At 38.3% G+C, this 13,659-nt stretch overlaps 1 protein-coding gene across 1 annotated transcript in view; it reads left to right on the top strand.

Moving 5' to 3' along the window:
- Positions 1 to 13,659, top strand: part of DNAJC1 (DnaJ heat shock protein family (Hsp40) member C1) — a 220,852-nt gene that overhangs the window by 162,436 nt on the left and 44,757 nt on the right. The gene's annotated exons all lie outside the window — the stretch shown is intronic.

Here is a 13,659-nt window from a genome sequence, read left to right as displayed (position 1 = left end):
TTTCCAGAACATATAAAGAACTACAACTCAATGACAACAAAAACCAACCCAATTCAAAGGTGGACAAAGGCTTTGAGTAGACATTTCTCCAAAGAAGATACACTAGTACCAACTAAGCACATGAAAAGATGCTCAACATCATTAACCATTAAGGAAATATAAATCAAATACAAATATAGTGAGATACCACTGCACACCCACTAGGATGGCTATAACATTTAAAAAATGTTTCCTTAAAAAAGGAAAATAAATGTTGGCAAGGATAAAGAAAAAAATGGAATCTTCCTCAATTACTGGGGGAAAATGTAAAATGATCCAGCTGCTATGGAAAACAGGTTAATGTGTCCTTGAAGTTAGTCAAACATAGTTACCATATGACCCACTGATTCCATTCATAGGAATTGAAAACACGTACTCAAATACATGTACACACATTCTTGGCGACACCATTCACAATAGCCAAAGGTGAAACGGCCCAATGTCCATCAATAGATTCATGGATAAACAAATGTGGTAAACACATAGAATGGAACACTACTCAGCCATAAAAAGGACTGATTCATGTTACAATGTAAATGAACACTGAAACATTATGCCACTAAATTGTACACTCAAAAGAGTTGATACGGTACATTTTTATATTATGTATACTTTGCCACAATAAAAACTTAGTAAGTGCAGGTTTGTGGCAGTTCTGTGAACTGGGTAGGAAGTGGCCGCCGAGGGGAAGCGGTGTTGTGGCTGAGGCTGGTAGGAAAGCAGACACCAAGATCAGACTTCCCTCACTTCCACCTCCCGTCAGAGTACTGGGACCTATTTGCGAGTTCAATAACCCAGGACTAACATTTATTAAATATTATTTTCTAGGGCCTTAATATATGCCCTTAATCTGTGACCTCACTTCATATGCTCAAATGTATCTCCTTCATGCTGTGATGACAAATATTTCCAATGGTGTGAGACATTAGAGCTCTTATTCTTATGTACCTATAACATTATCTGTGAAACTCTAACACTTGAGCCGCATTAAGCATTGAGAACAAAGCCTGGTTGAAACCCTCATCTCGAATGTTCCTTCCCTTCCCCTCTTGCCAAGCCGAGGTTTGGTATGGGCCCGCACCACCTGCTCTTAAACCTCCTGCCCTTTTTGAATGGAAGCTTTACTCTTCCCTTGGAAAAGCAAGGGAGCTTAGTCTGCTGGGTTACTTTAAAAGAACTGTTTAGTGGCAAATTACTGCCCCTCTCAGAAGGACCAAAATCTTTCTGTTTCTTTCAATCATTCATTCAGCATAGTAATCATAAGTTCGCCGGCATGGTCTAAATTGCTCCCCACATTTTCACTTGCGGATAAATTTATTATATCCCATTTTTACTCTCAAATACTGAAAACACATGAAGGAATAATAAAGCACTTTGTACATTATTGTTCAAACAAAATCTGTTGGCTGATACTATTTATATATGTGGAAAGCATATCAGAAGCCGTACATTTTTAAGACTAGATAAGGAAGGAAAAAATATATAATGACAGTTGAATAGCTTTTCTTGAGAGTGAGGAAAATGAACAACAGTGAGAGAAAAATAGCCACAAATGTTAACTTGGGGGGACAAAAACCCCTGAACTTCTCTGTCTAAAAATGCAGTTAGATGTGTGGTGGTTCACACATACGGGTACCATGGAAGGTATCGCGCTGCGATTTGATCCTGGTGTAATAGTGGCTTTTATACTTTTCACGTCCACTTCTCATCCTAGGAGTCGTTGAACAGCTGTGTGGCTGGTCATAAGGAGGTCTGAATAAAACATGAAAATCTGCCCTTCAAAGAAGTAGTTCTTCGGTGCACCCTTCCTCTAAGTTCTTGTTTGCTCCTAAACAGCCTCTAATCGATTTGGTTGGTGGTTTTCTAGATTTAAGTCTCTGAATTTGCAGAGATTGGGGACCTAAAGAACACCTGTTTTTTAAATTCTCATTTTATAAATTATTCTTCTTTATTATGTTTTCCCCTGCTCTATTCTTATTCTTACCCCTTTTCTGTAAGTTTTACAGGCCTTCCCTTGTTGATGGTTAATACCTGATACTACCACATGGTATTCTTTCTGTCAACTCAACAAGTGTTTTCTGAGCACCTAGTATGTTTCTAGGACTTTGTTATCAGACAACATTTACAGAACAAAAAGGAAATAATGATATTTCTCCTCCTCTATAGAATTTGCAAGTCTTGTCATGACTATTATGATGCTGTTTCAAATTGTAATCCTCCCTTAACTTTGTAGAAGCATTGAAAAGGTGTCCCAGTTCAGCAATTTGGCTGGATGTATGTTTAAGATGTTTCATGGTACAATACCTATGCCCATTGCCAGTGACAACTTGACGCTTACACTGGTAACCTATAAAACTGATACTGTGTTACTGGGCTACAGCGGAAAGCCTCGGGTCTTAACTTGGCTGTGCCAGTGATTATCCCGTGAACCTAAGGAAGTTTTGTTCGACTTCTGTAGGCTTCAATTTCTTCTCTTAAATTATCTCTGTGATCCTTCTAATTCTAAAAATCGTATCAAATATTACAGCATATACACTATTGAAATGCAGCTTTTCTAAGAGAATAGAACTCCAGTATACATAGGTAATACTGAATAATATGACTTTGACAAGTACTGGATGGGCCATAGTTGAACAGAATGGAAAGAATACTGCAGATTTCTCATTTCCCCTGTACCGTTAACAATCATAAATCCTGATTTTTTAAATCCCTTCAATTGCTTTTATTGCAGTTATTTCTTTCCAAATAAGATAATATGGGAAATTTTCTACTGGAGACAAAATACCTATTCCTTTGAGGTTACGTTTAACTTTAAAACTTATAAATACATAGCTGATTCGAATGTTTGTAGAAGCACTATCGATAATAGCCAAATCATGGAAAGAAACCAAATGTCTGTCGACTGATGAATGGAAAAAGAAGATGTGGGGGGCTCCTGGGTGGCTCAGTTGGTTAAGCAGCTGACTTCGGCTCAGGTCATGATCTCATGGTGAGTTTGAGCTCTGCGTCGGGTTCTGTGCTGACAGCTCAGAGCCTGGAGCCTGCTTCAGAGTCTGTGTCTCCCTCCCTCCCTGCTCTTCCCCCACTTGTGCTCTGTCTCTTTCTCTCTCAAAAATAAACATTAAAAAAAGGAAGAAGGTGTGGTATATATATACAATGGGATATTTCTCAGCCATCAAAAAGAATGAAATCTTGCCATTTGCAACAACGTGGATGGAACTAGAGTGTATTATGGTAAGCAAAATGAGTCAGAGAAAGACAAATATTATATGATTTCACTCGTGGAATTTAACAAACGAAACAGATGAACATAGGGGAAGGGAAGGAAAAATAAGATAAAAACAGAGAGGGAGGCAAACCATAAGAGACTCTTAAATTCAGAGAACAAACTGAAGGTCGCTGGAGGAGTGTTGGGTGGAGGGATGGGTAAATGGGTGATGGGCATGAAGGAGGGCACTTGTTGGGTGAGCACTGGGTGTTCTATGTAAGTGATGGGTCACTAAATTCTCCTGAAACCATTATTACGCTGTATGTAAACTAACTTGGATTTAAGTTAAATAAATAAGTGTGTAGGTATGTATGTATGTATGTATGTATGGTATAAATACATAAGTAAAAACATCCCCTGAAACATGAAAATGTGTCTTTCGCAGACTTCTACTTAGCACGAGATCTACATTTTGAGCCTCACAAACCCTGGGGAAAACATGTAATTATTTTTACTTCCCTTTGTGTATGTTATTCACTTCAAATAATACATCTAGACATTATTTTTATACCTCCAATAAGCTTTCCACTTATTTCTCCTATGGGTTCTTGTATTTTTCCCCAAAAATACTCATTCAGCAATTACTCACTGACTTTATAATGCACTACAGGCATTGAGGATATGAAGGCATGAAAGGCATGATCCCAAAACTTGAGAAGATTATCATACACACAATTACATAAAGAGACCATCATAATATAATACAATGATTTTTTGTAAAAGTGTACTGAAGGTATGGAGTACCTCAGAATCCTGGGAGTTAGAAAGCCTTCACAAAGGAAATCTATTCCCCCCTGCCTTTTTTTTTTTTTTAATGTTTATTTTTTGAGAGAGAGACAGCGTGAGTTGGGGAGGGGCAGAGAGAGAGGGAGACAGAATCTGAAGCAGGCTCCAGGCTCTGAGCTGTCAACATAGAACCCGACACAGGGCTCGAACTCACAAACCTTGAGATCATGCCCTGAGCCAAAGTCAGCCTCAGGTGCCCCCTCCCTTTTTTTAATTGAAGTACAGTTGACCTACAATTAGTTTCAGGTGTACAATATAGTGATTCTGCATGTATATACATGAAATGTTCACCACGATAAGTGTAGTTACTTTCTGTCACCATACAAAGCTATTACAGTATTAATTCCCTATTCCCTGTTAATTCCCTAGTTCATCCTCATGATTTATTTTACAACTGAAAGCTTGTACTTCTTACACTCTTTCACCTATTTTGCCCATTCCCCCTGGAAATCATCAGTTTGTTCTCTGTATTTATGAGGCTGTTTCTGGTTTTTTAGTTGTTGTTTGTTTTGTTTTGTTTTGTTTTTGATTTTACATAAAAGTGAGAGCATATAGCATTTGTCTTTTTCTGTCTGACTTAGTTCACTTAGCATAATACCCTGTGGTCCTTCCATGTTATTGCAAAGGGCAAGATTTCATTCCTTTTGATGTCTGAGTAATACTCCATTGTAGGGGCGTCTGGATGGTTCAGTTGGGTAAGCATCTGACTTTTGATTTCAGCTCATGATCTTCACAGTTTCGTGAGTTCGAGCCCCATGTCAGGATCTGTGCTTACAGTGCAGAGCCTGCTTGCAATTCTCCCTCTCTCTCTGCTCCTCTCCTGCTCGCACTCTCTCTTTCTCAAAAATAAATAATAAATATTTCATTGTAGATATATATACCACATCTTCTTTATCCATTCATCTATCAGTAGATACTTGGGTTGCTTCCATATCTTGGCTATTGTAAATAACGCTGTGATTAACGCAGGGGTGCATGCATAAATCTTTTTAAATTAGTATTTTGTTTTCTTTGGGTAAATACCCAGTAGTGGGATTACTGGATTATATGGTATTTATATTTTTAATTTTTTGAGGAACCTCCATACTGTTTTCCACGGTGGCTGCACCAATTTACATTTCCAGTATCGGTGCACAATGGTTCTTTTTTCTCCACATCCTTGCCAACACTTTTTATTATTTGTCTTTTGATTCTAGCCATTCTGACAGGCGTAAGGTGTTATCTCATTGTGGTTTTGATTTGCATTTCCCTGATGATGAGCGATATTGAGCATTTTTTCATGTGTCTGTTCGCCATCTGTGTGTCTTCTTTGGAAAAATGTCTATTCAGGTCCTCTATTTTTAACTTATAGATTTTTTAGTGTTGAGTTGTATAAGTTCTTTACATATTTTGGATTAACCCCTTATCAGCTATATTGTTTGCAGATATCTTCTCCTGTTCAGTAGTTTGCCTTGTTTTGTTGGTGGTTTCCTTTACTGTGAAAAAAACTGATTATTTTGTTTCCTTTGCCTGAGGAGACATGTCTAGAAAAATGTTCCTGTAGCCAGTATCAAAGAGATTAATGCCAATGTTTTCTTCTAGAAGTTTTATGATTTTAGGTTTCACATTTAGGTCTTTAATCCATTTTTAGTTTAATTTTATGTATGGTATGAGAAAGTGGTCTAGTTTCGTGCTTTAGCATGCAGCTGTACAGTTCTCCCAAAACTATTTCCCATTGTATATTCTTGCCTCTTTTGTTGTAAATTAGTTAACCGTATAATTATGGGTTTATTTCTGGGCTCTTCATTCTGTTCTCTTGATCCGTGTATCTATTTTTTTGTCGGTGCCATACTGTTTTGATTACTATAGCATTGTAGTGTAGTTTGAAATCTGGAGTTGTGTTACCTCCAGCTTTGTTCTTTCAAGACTGCTTTGGCTCTTCAGGGTCTTTGTGCTTCCATAGAAATTTTAGGATTATTTGTTCTAGTTCAGTGAATTAATACCATTACTATTTTGGTAGGGATTACAGTGAATCTGTAGATTGCTTTGGGTGATACGGGTATTTCAACAATATTAATTCTTCTAATATATGAACATGATATGTCTTTTCATATGTTTCATCTTGAATTTCTTTCATCAGGGTCTCAGAGTTTTTAAAATACATGTCTTCATCTTCTTGGTTAAATATTCCTAGGTATTTTTTTGTTTTATTTTATTTATTTATTTTTTAATTTAAGTTTATTTATTTATTTTGAGAGAGACAGAGACAGTGCAAGTCAGGGAGGGGGAGAGAGAGAGAGAGACAGAGAGAATCCTAAGCAGGCTCTGCACTGCCAGGGCAGAGCCAGACATGGGGCTTGAACTCACAAAACCGTGAGATCATGACCTGAGCTGAAACTAAGAGTCACACGCTTAACTGACTGAAGCCACCCAGGTGCCCACTTTTTTTTTAATGTTTATTTATTTTTGAGAGAGAAAGAGAGCATGCACTAGCGGGGGAGGGGCAAAGAGAAAGGGGAACAGAGTTTTTGAAGTGGGCTCCCCACTGAGAGCAGACACCTCAGCACAGGGCTCAAACTCATCAACTACAAGATCATGACCTGAGCCAGAGTCGGACACTTAACTGAGTAGGCCACCCAAGTGCCCCTTGATGCATTTGTAAATGAGATTGTTTTCCTTCTCTTTCTAGAAATTCATTATTAGTGTATAAAAATGGCACAGATTTCTATATATTAATTTTGTATTCTGCAACTTTACTGAATTCACTTATTATTTCTGTTAGTTTTTTGGTAGACTCTAGGGTTTTCTATATGTCATCTGCAAATGGTGCAAGTTTTATTTCTTCCTTATCAATGTGGATACCTTTTATTTCTTTTTCTTGTCTGATTGCTGCAGCTAGGACTTTCAATATGACATTGAATAAAAGTGGTGAGAATAGGGGTGCCTGGGCGGCTCAGTTGGTTAAGCATCCGACTCTTGATTTCAGCTCAGGTCATGATCTCATGGTCCGTGGTTTGAGCCCCGCATCTTCACTGACAGTGCAGAGCCTGCTTGAGATTCTCTCTCTCTCTCTCTCTGCACCTTCTGCACACTATCTCTCTCAAAATCAAAATCAACTTAAAAAACAAAAGTGGTGAGAATGAACATCCTTGTCTTCCTTCTGATCTTAGAGGAAAAGCTGAAGGCTTTTCACCATTGAGTATTGTTAGCTGTGAGTTTGTCATATATGGATTTTATTATGTTGAGAGATGTTCCCTCTAAACGTACTTTGTTGAGAGTTTTTATCACAAATGGATGTTGAATCTTGTCGACTGCTTTTTCTTTATCTATTGAGATGATCATATGATTTTTAATCATTCATTTTGTTAATGTGGTGTGCCACATTGATTGATTTACATACATTGGACCATCCTTGTATCCCTGGAATAAATTCCACTTGATTGTGGTGAATGATCCTTTTTAATGTATTACTGATTTCTGTTTGCTAATATTTTGTTGAGGATTTTTGCATCTTTGTTTATGAGGGATATTGAACTGTAATTTTCTGTTTTTGTAGTGTCTTTGGTTTTGGTATCAGGGCAATGATGTCTTCATAGAATGAATGTGAAAGTATTCCCTCCTCTTCAATTTTTGGACTCATTTGAGAAGAATAGGTCTTAATCTTCTTTAAATATTTGGTAGTATTCACCAGTGGAGCCATCTATTCCTAGACTTTTGTTTGTTGGGAGTTTTTGATTACCAACTCAACTTCATTACTAGTAATTGGTCTGTTCAAATTTTATATTTCTTCCTAATTCAGTTTTAGAAGATTATATGTTTCTAGGAATTTATCCATTTCTTATAGGTTGTTCAGTTTGGTAGGCATATAATTTTTTGTATTTCTATGGTGACAGTTGTAACTTAGTGTCTTTCATTTCTGGTTTCATTTGAGTCCACTCGCTTTTTTTTCTTGATGAGTTGTCTGAAAGTTTATCAGCTTTGTTTATCTTTTGAAACAATCAGCTTAGTTTTATTGATCTTTTCTGGTTTGTTTGCTTGTTTTTAGTTTTTTTTTTAAATTTTTTCCACTCTGATCTTTATGACCTTCTCCTTCTAACTTTAGGCTTCATTTGTTCTTCTTTTTCTAGTTCCTTTCAGTTTGTAAGGATTGTTTAAGATTTTTCTTCTTTCTTGAAGTAGGCAGGTATTGCTACCAACTTCCCTTTCAAAACTGCTTTTGCTGTGTCCCAAAGATTCTGACCATTGTGTTTCCATTTTCCTTTGTCTCAAAGTATTGTTTGATTTACTCTTTAATTTCTTCATTGACCCACTGGTTGTTTAGTAAGTTGTTGTTCAGCCTCCATATGTTTTGTGTTTTTTCCAGTTTTTTTCCTTGTAATTGATTTATAGTTTCATACTGTTGTGTTCAGACAAGATGATTGACGATTTTAATCTTCTTACATTTGTTGGAACTTATTTTGTGGCCTACCATGTGATCTATCCTGGAGAATGTTTCATCTGCATTTGGAAAGACTGTGTATTCTGTTTTTGTTTGGAATGTCCTGTATATGTCTATTAAGTCCATCTCATCTAATTTGTCATTCAAAGCCACTGTTTCCTTATTGGTTTTCTGTCTGAATGATCTATCCATTGATGTAAATAGGCTGTTAAAGTCCTCTACTATTACTGTATTACTGTCAATTTCTCCCTTTATGTCTGTTCATATTTGCCGTACATATTTGTTTCTATTTGTGTTCCTAGCACAGATATATAATTGTTTCATCCTCGTGTTGGACTGATCCTTTAATATATATGCCTTTCTTGGTCTCTTGTCACAGTCTTTTTTTAAAGTCTATTTCGTCTGATAATAATATTGCTACCCCAGCTTTTTTTCCACTCTCACTTGTATGGCATGTGTTTTTTCCATCCCTTCACTGTAAGTCTGTGTATGTCTTTAGGTCTGAAGTGAGTCTTTTGTGTATTTTAACTGGAGCATTTAGTTCTTTTATTTATTTATTTTTTAAAGTAGGCTCCATGCCCAATGTGGAGCTTGAACTCACAACCCTGAGATCAAGAGTTACATGCCCTATCAACTGAGCCAGCCAGGTACCCATAGTTCGTTTACATTTAAGGTAATAATTGACAGTTATGTATTTGTCGCACCTTTGTTTATTGTTTTCTGGTTGTTGTTTTTATACACTTACTCTAATCCTTTCTTTGTCTCTTACTCTGTTCTCTTGTGATTTGATGACTTTCTTTTGCTTTAGGCTTAGATTCCTTCTGTTTAATTCTTGTATCTTTATAGGTTTTTCACTTGTGGTTAGTGTGAGGTTCATATATAACATATATATAGCAGTATATAGTAAGTTGATGGTCACTTAAGTTCAAACAATCCTAAAAGCACTACATTTTTACTCCTTCCTCCACCTTTTATGTATATGACACATTTTGCATCTTTTTATTTTTTGTTTCACTTGACTAATTATTTTAGATATAAATGATTTTACTGGTTTTGTTTTTTAACCTTCAAACTAACTTTATAAGCGATTACTCTACTACCTTTCCTATTCCAGTGAAATTTTTTCCTTTCATAATTGCCTTCTAGTTATGGCCCTTCTTTTTCTGCCTAAAGAAGTCTATTTAACGTTTCTTATATGGTTAGTTGTGGTGAACTTCTTTAATTTTTGTTTGGGAAACCTTATCTCCCCTTAAATCTGAATAATAACCTTGTCACAGTATTCTTAGTTGTAGGGTTTTACCTTTTACCACTTCGACCTGTAGACTTTCTGCTGAAAACTCAAGTTATAGCCCTGTGGGATTTCCCTTGTATTTAATTAGTTCTTTTTCTCTTGCTGCTTTTAAGATTCTCTTTTTAATTTTTGACATTTTAATTTTTATGTGTCTTGATGTGGACCTCCTTCAGTTCATCTTGTTTGGGGTTCCTGGACCTGAATATCTGTTTCCTTCCCCAGGGTAGGGAAGTTTTCAGTTGCTATTTTTTTCAAATAAGTTTCCTGCCTCTTTCTCTCTCCCTCTCTTCTTCTGGGGCTCCTGTAATTCAAATGTTATCATGCATGATGTTGTGCCAGAGGTCTGTTAGCCTGTAATTTTTTGTAATTCTTTTTTTCATTTTGCTGTTCAACTTGGTTTCCACTACCCCATCTTCCAAATTGCTGATCTGTTCTTATGCATCCTTTAATCTGCTGTTGATTGCCTCTAGTATATATTGTATTTCAGTTACTGTATTCTTTAGCTCTTTTTGGTTCTTTTTTTATATTTCTGTCTGTCTGTTGAAGTTCTTCCTGAGTTCTTCCTGTTATGTCCAGTGAGCATCTTTATGACCATTAGTTTGAACCCTTTGGTAGATTTGCTTATCTCTGTTTCATTTAGTTCTTTTTCTCAGAGTTTATCTTGTTCTTTCATTTGACATCTATTTCTCTGTCACCTCATTTTGTCTGATTCTGTGTGTTTGTTTCTATGTATTAGACCAGGTATAGCTCCCAGTCTTGCAGGCGGTGGCCTTGTATTGAAGGCGTCCTGTGGGGCCCAGGAGCACACTTCCCCTGGTTATCAAAACCAGGCACTCCAGAGGTGTCCCCTGTGTGGGCTGCACGTGGCTTCTTGTTGAGACTGGGCTGCAACTACTTTGGGCACACTGGTGGGTGGGGCTAGCCCCCAGCTCAGCTGCTTGTGAGGACCAGCCGTGGCTACTGTGTGCGCACTGGTAGGTGGGCTCAGCACCCAGACCCCCCGTCTGAGGGCCCCGGTTGCAACTGTTGTGGGCATGTTGGTGGGCTGAGCTGCCCACCACTCCTCAGGGCAGGAGCCGCTTTGGAAGGGCACCTGCAGGGGCGAGCAGGTTAAATGGGACATGTCCACAGGGGAATACGAGGGAAGGACAAGCAGTGCTATCATGGTATAGATGAAGTGTGTCAGAACTGGCTCCAGTCAACGTCAGGCCAGCTGGGCTAAAGGAGAGCAAGAAAAATTGTGCCCGCCAGCACTTCCATTCCCTAAGAGTTCCTACCGATCCCTGCCACATGCGCACATGCGCTGAAATTAGTCAATAAATTTACCTCATGTATAACCCAGGAGCTTTTCAGACTGTTGCCTGAGAAGAAGAAGAACTATGCTAGCCCTTAAGAGCAGAGGCTGAGTTTCCTATCCCCCTCTGGCTCTCCCCAAGTTAAATCCTGCTGATTTTCAAAGCCAGATATAATGGCGGCTTGTCTTCAGAGTACAGATTCCCAAGGCAGAGGATGCCCAGTGTGGGGCCTGATCCTCTCAGTCCTCAGGGAGGACCCCTGTGCCTGTGCTCTCTCTCCCACTTATGGGTCACCTTACTGGGGGTTGGTTCCTGACCAACTCTCTGCCCCTCCTGCCCTTCACAATGTGGCTTTTCCTTTGTCTCTTTAGCTATGGGAGAGCTGTTCTACTAGTCTTCAGGTCATTTTCAGAGTGAGTTACACTACGCTGAGTTGCAGCTTTGATGAGTATGTGGGAGGAGGTGAGCTCAGGTTTCTTCCATTCTGCCATCTTCCTGAGCTCCAAAGCCAGTAAAATTTTGTTCGGTTTTATGTACACTGATTTTAAATCCAGAGCCTACATGTGATTTTGGAGGCTGAGAAGTCTCATGATCTGCCGTCTGCAAGCTGGATACCCAGAGAGGTCTGTTTGAAGGCCTAAGAGTCAGAGAGTGATGGTATAGATTCCAGTCCAAGTCTGAAGGCCTGAGAATCAGGAATGCTGGAGAGGTTTTCCAGTGAGGACAGACTGGGTGGGCCTGAGAGGCCTCTCTGAGAAAACTTACTCTTAATGGAGGAGGAGTTAGATAGACAATACTGCATTCTGGGCAGAAGGAATGTATTCAAAAAGGCACAGCGATAAGTAACAGCCTGAATGTTCAGCCAGTGATTTTGGATATCTGAGACATAAGGTTTGAGGCAGAGATTAAGAGGAAAACTAGAGAGGTAGGCAAGAACCAGATGCCAAGCCTTTAGATGTCATGCATAGGAACTTGGATTCTTTTTCCTATAGGAAATGGGGACCATTGGTGGATTTTTTAGTAGTGGATCCCATTTGTGAGCTCTTAGGCAAGTTCTATAATATCTCAATACTCTGTGATATGCTCTTAGATTGTAGAGGATTAAATGATTCAGTACATGTGAAGCACTGATAGAGCAGTGCCGGGCACTGTCTCAGAAGGCCGTGGAAGCCTTGTATGATCTAATCCCTGAATTCTTGAGTCTTATTTGTCAAAATATTACTTACCCTGTATTGGACACAAGATTCAGGTTCATTGTGGTTTTGATTTACATTTCTCTGATAGCTAATGATACTGAGTATCTTTTCATATGCTTATGGGCCATTTGTATGTCTTCTTTGGAAAAATGTTTATGGATATTTTGCCTACTTGCTTAATTAACATTTTACCTACTTGCTTAATTAACAGTTGCTGGCCTGTTTTATTGTTGAGTGTGAGTTCTTTATGTATGCTGGATACCAGGCCCTTATCAGGTGCATATCTGGAACATGTATTTCACATTAGGGAAGTGCAAAGCAATGAGATGTCACTTTACATCCAGTAGGATGGCCATAATAAAAAAGATAAGAGAAATACTGGCAAAAACATGGAGAATTTGGAACTCTTGTGAATGTAACATGGCACGGCTACTTTGGAAACCAGTCTGGCAGTTCCTCGAAAAGTTAAACATGGAGTTACCATATGACTCAGCAGTCCCCTTCTTCGGCATCTAATCAAGGGAATGAACATATGTCTACACAAAGGCTTATACATGAAATGTCTGTAGCAGTATTATTCATAATAGTTAAGAAGTAGAAATAATCCAAATGTCCATCAGACAATGACTGGATAAACAAAATTTGGTATATCCATACACTGGTGTATTATTTGGCAACGAAAAGGAATTGACGTACTGTTACATGCTACAACACAAATCTTGAAAACATGCCAAGTAAAGGGAGCCAGTCATAAAAGACCACATACTGTATACATGAAATACACAGACTAGGGAATTTGGCGGGGGAGAATGTAGATTAGTGGCTGCCTAGGGCTCAGGAGATTGGGGCAAAGGGGGGGACACTAGGTAAAAGATTTCTCTTGGGGATAATGAAAATGTTTTAACATTGATTGTAGTAATGGTTGCATAACTCTTAATATACTAAGAAACATTGAATTTGATACTTTAGGTGAATTTATAGTATGCTATTTAGACCTTAATGCATTCAATAATGGTTTTTTTTATACATTTATTTTTTATTAAGTGTGGCCTTATCCTTATTTAGGGAATCAAACTAAATAACTTTTTTTTTTTTTAATTTTTTTTTCAACGTTTATTTATTTTGGGGACAGAGAGAGACAGAGCATGAACGGGGGAGGGGCAGAGAGAGAGGGAGACACAGAATCGGAAACAGGCTCCAGGCTCCAAGCCATCAGCCCAGAGCCTGACGCGGGGCTCGAACTCACGGACCGTGAGATCGTGACCTGGCTGAAGTCGGACGCTTAACCAACTGTGCCACCCAGGCGCCCCCAAACTAAATAACTTTTAAAGGCTACTTCCCATGTACCTTGTATCTAATCTCTCTAA

The sequence above is a fragment of the Prionailurus bengalensis genome, chromosome B4, assembly GCF_016509475.1.
Source record: "Prionailurus bengalensis isolate Pbe53 chromosome B4, Fcat_Pben_1.1_paternal_pri, whole genome shotgun sequence".
NCBI classification, from domain to species: Eukaryota; Metazoa; Chordata; class Mammalia; order Carnivora; family Felidae; genus Prionailurus; species Prionailurus bengalensis.
Note: the sequence above shows the minus strand (reverse complement) of the source record. Positions and strands in the feature narration are given on the sequence as shown.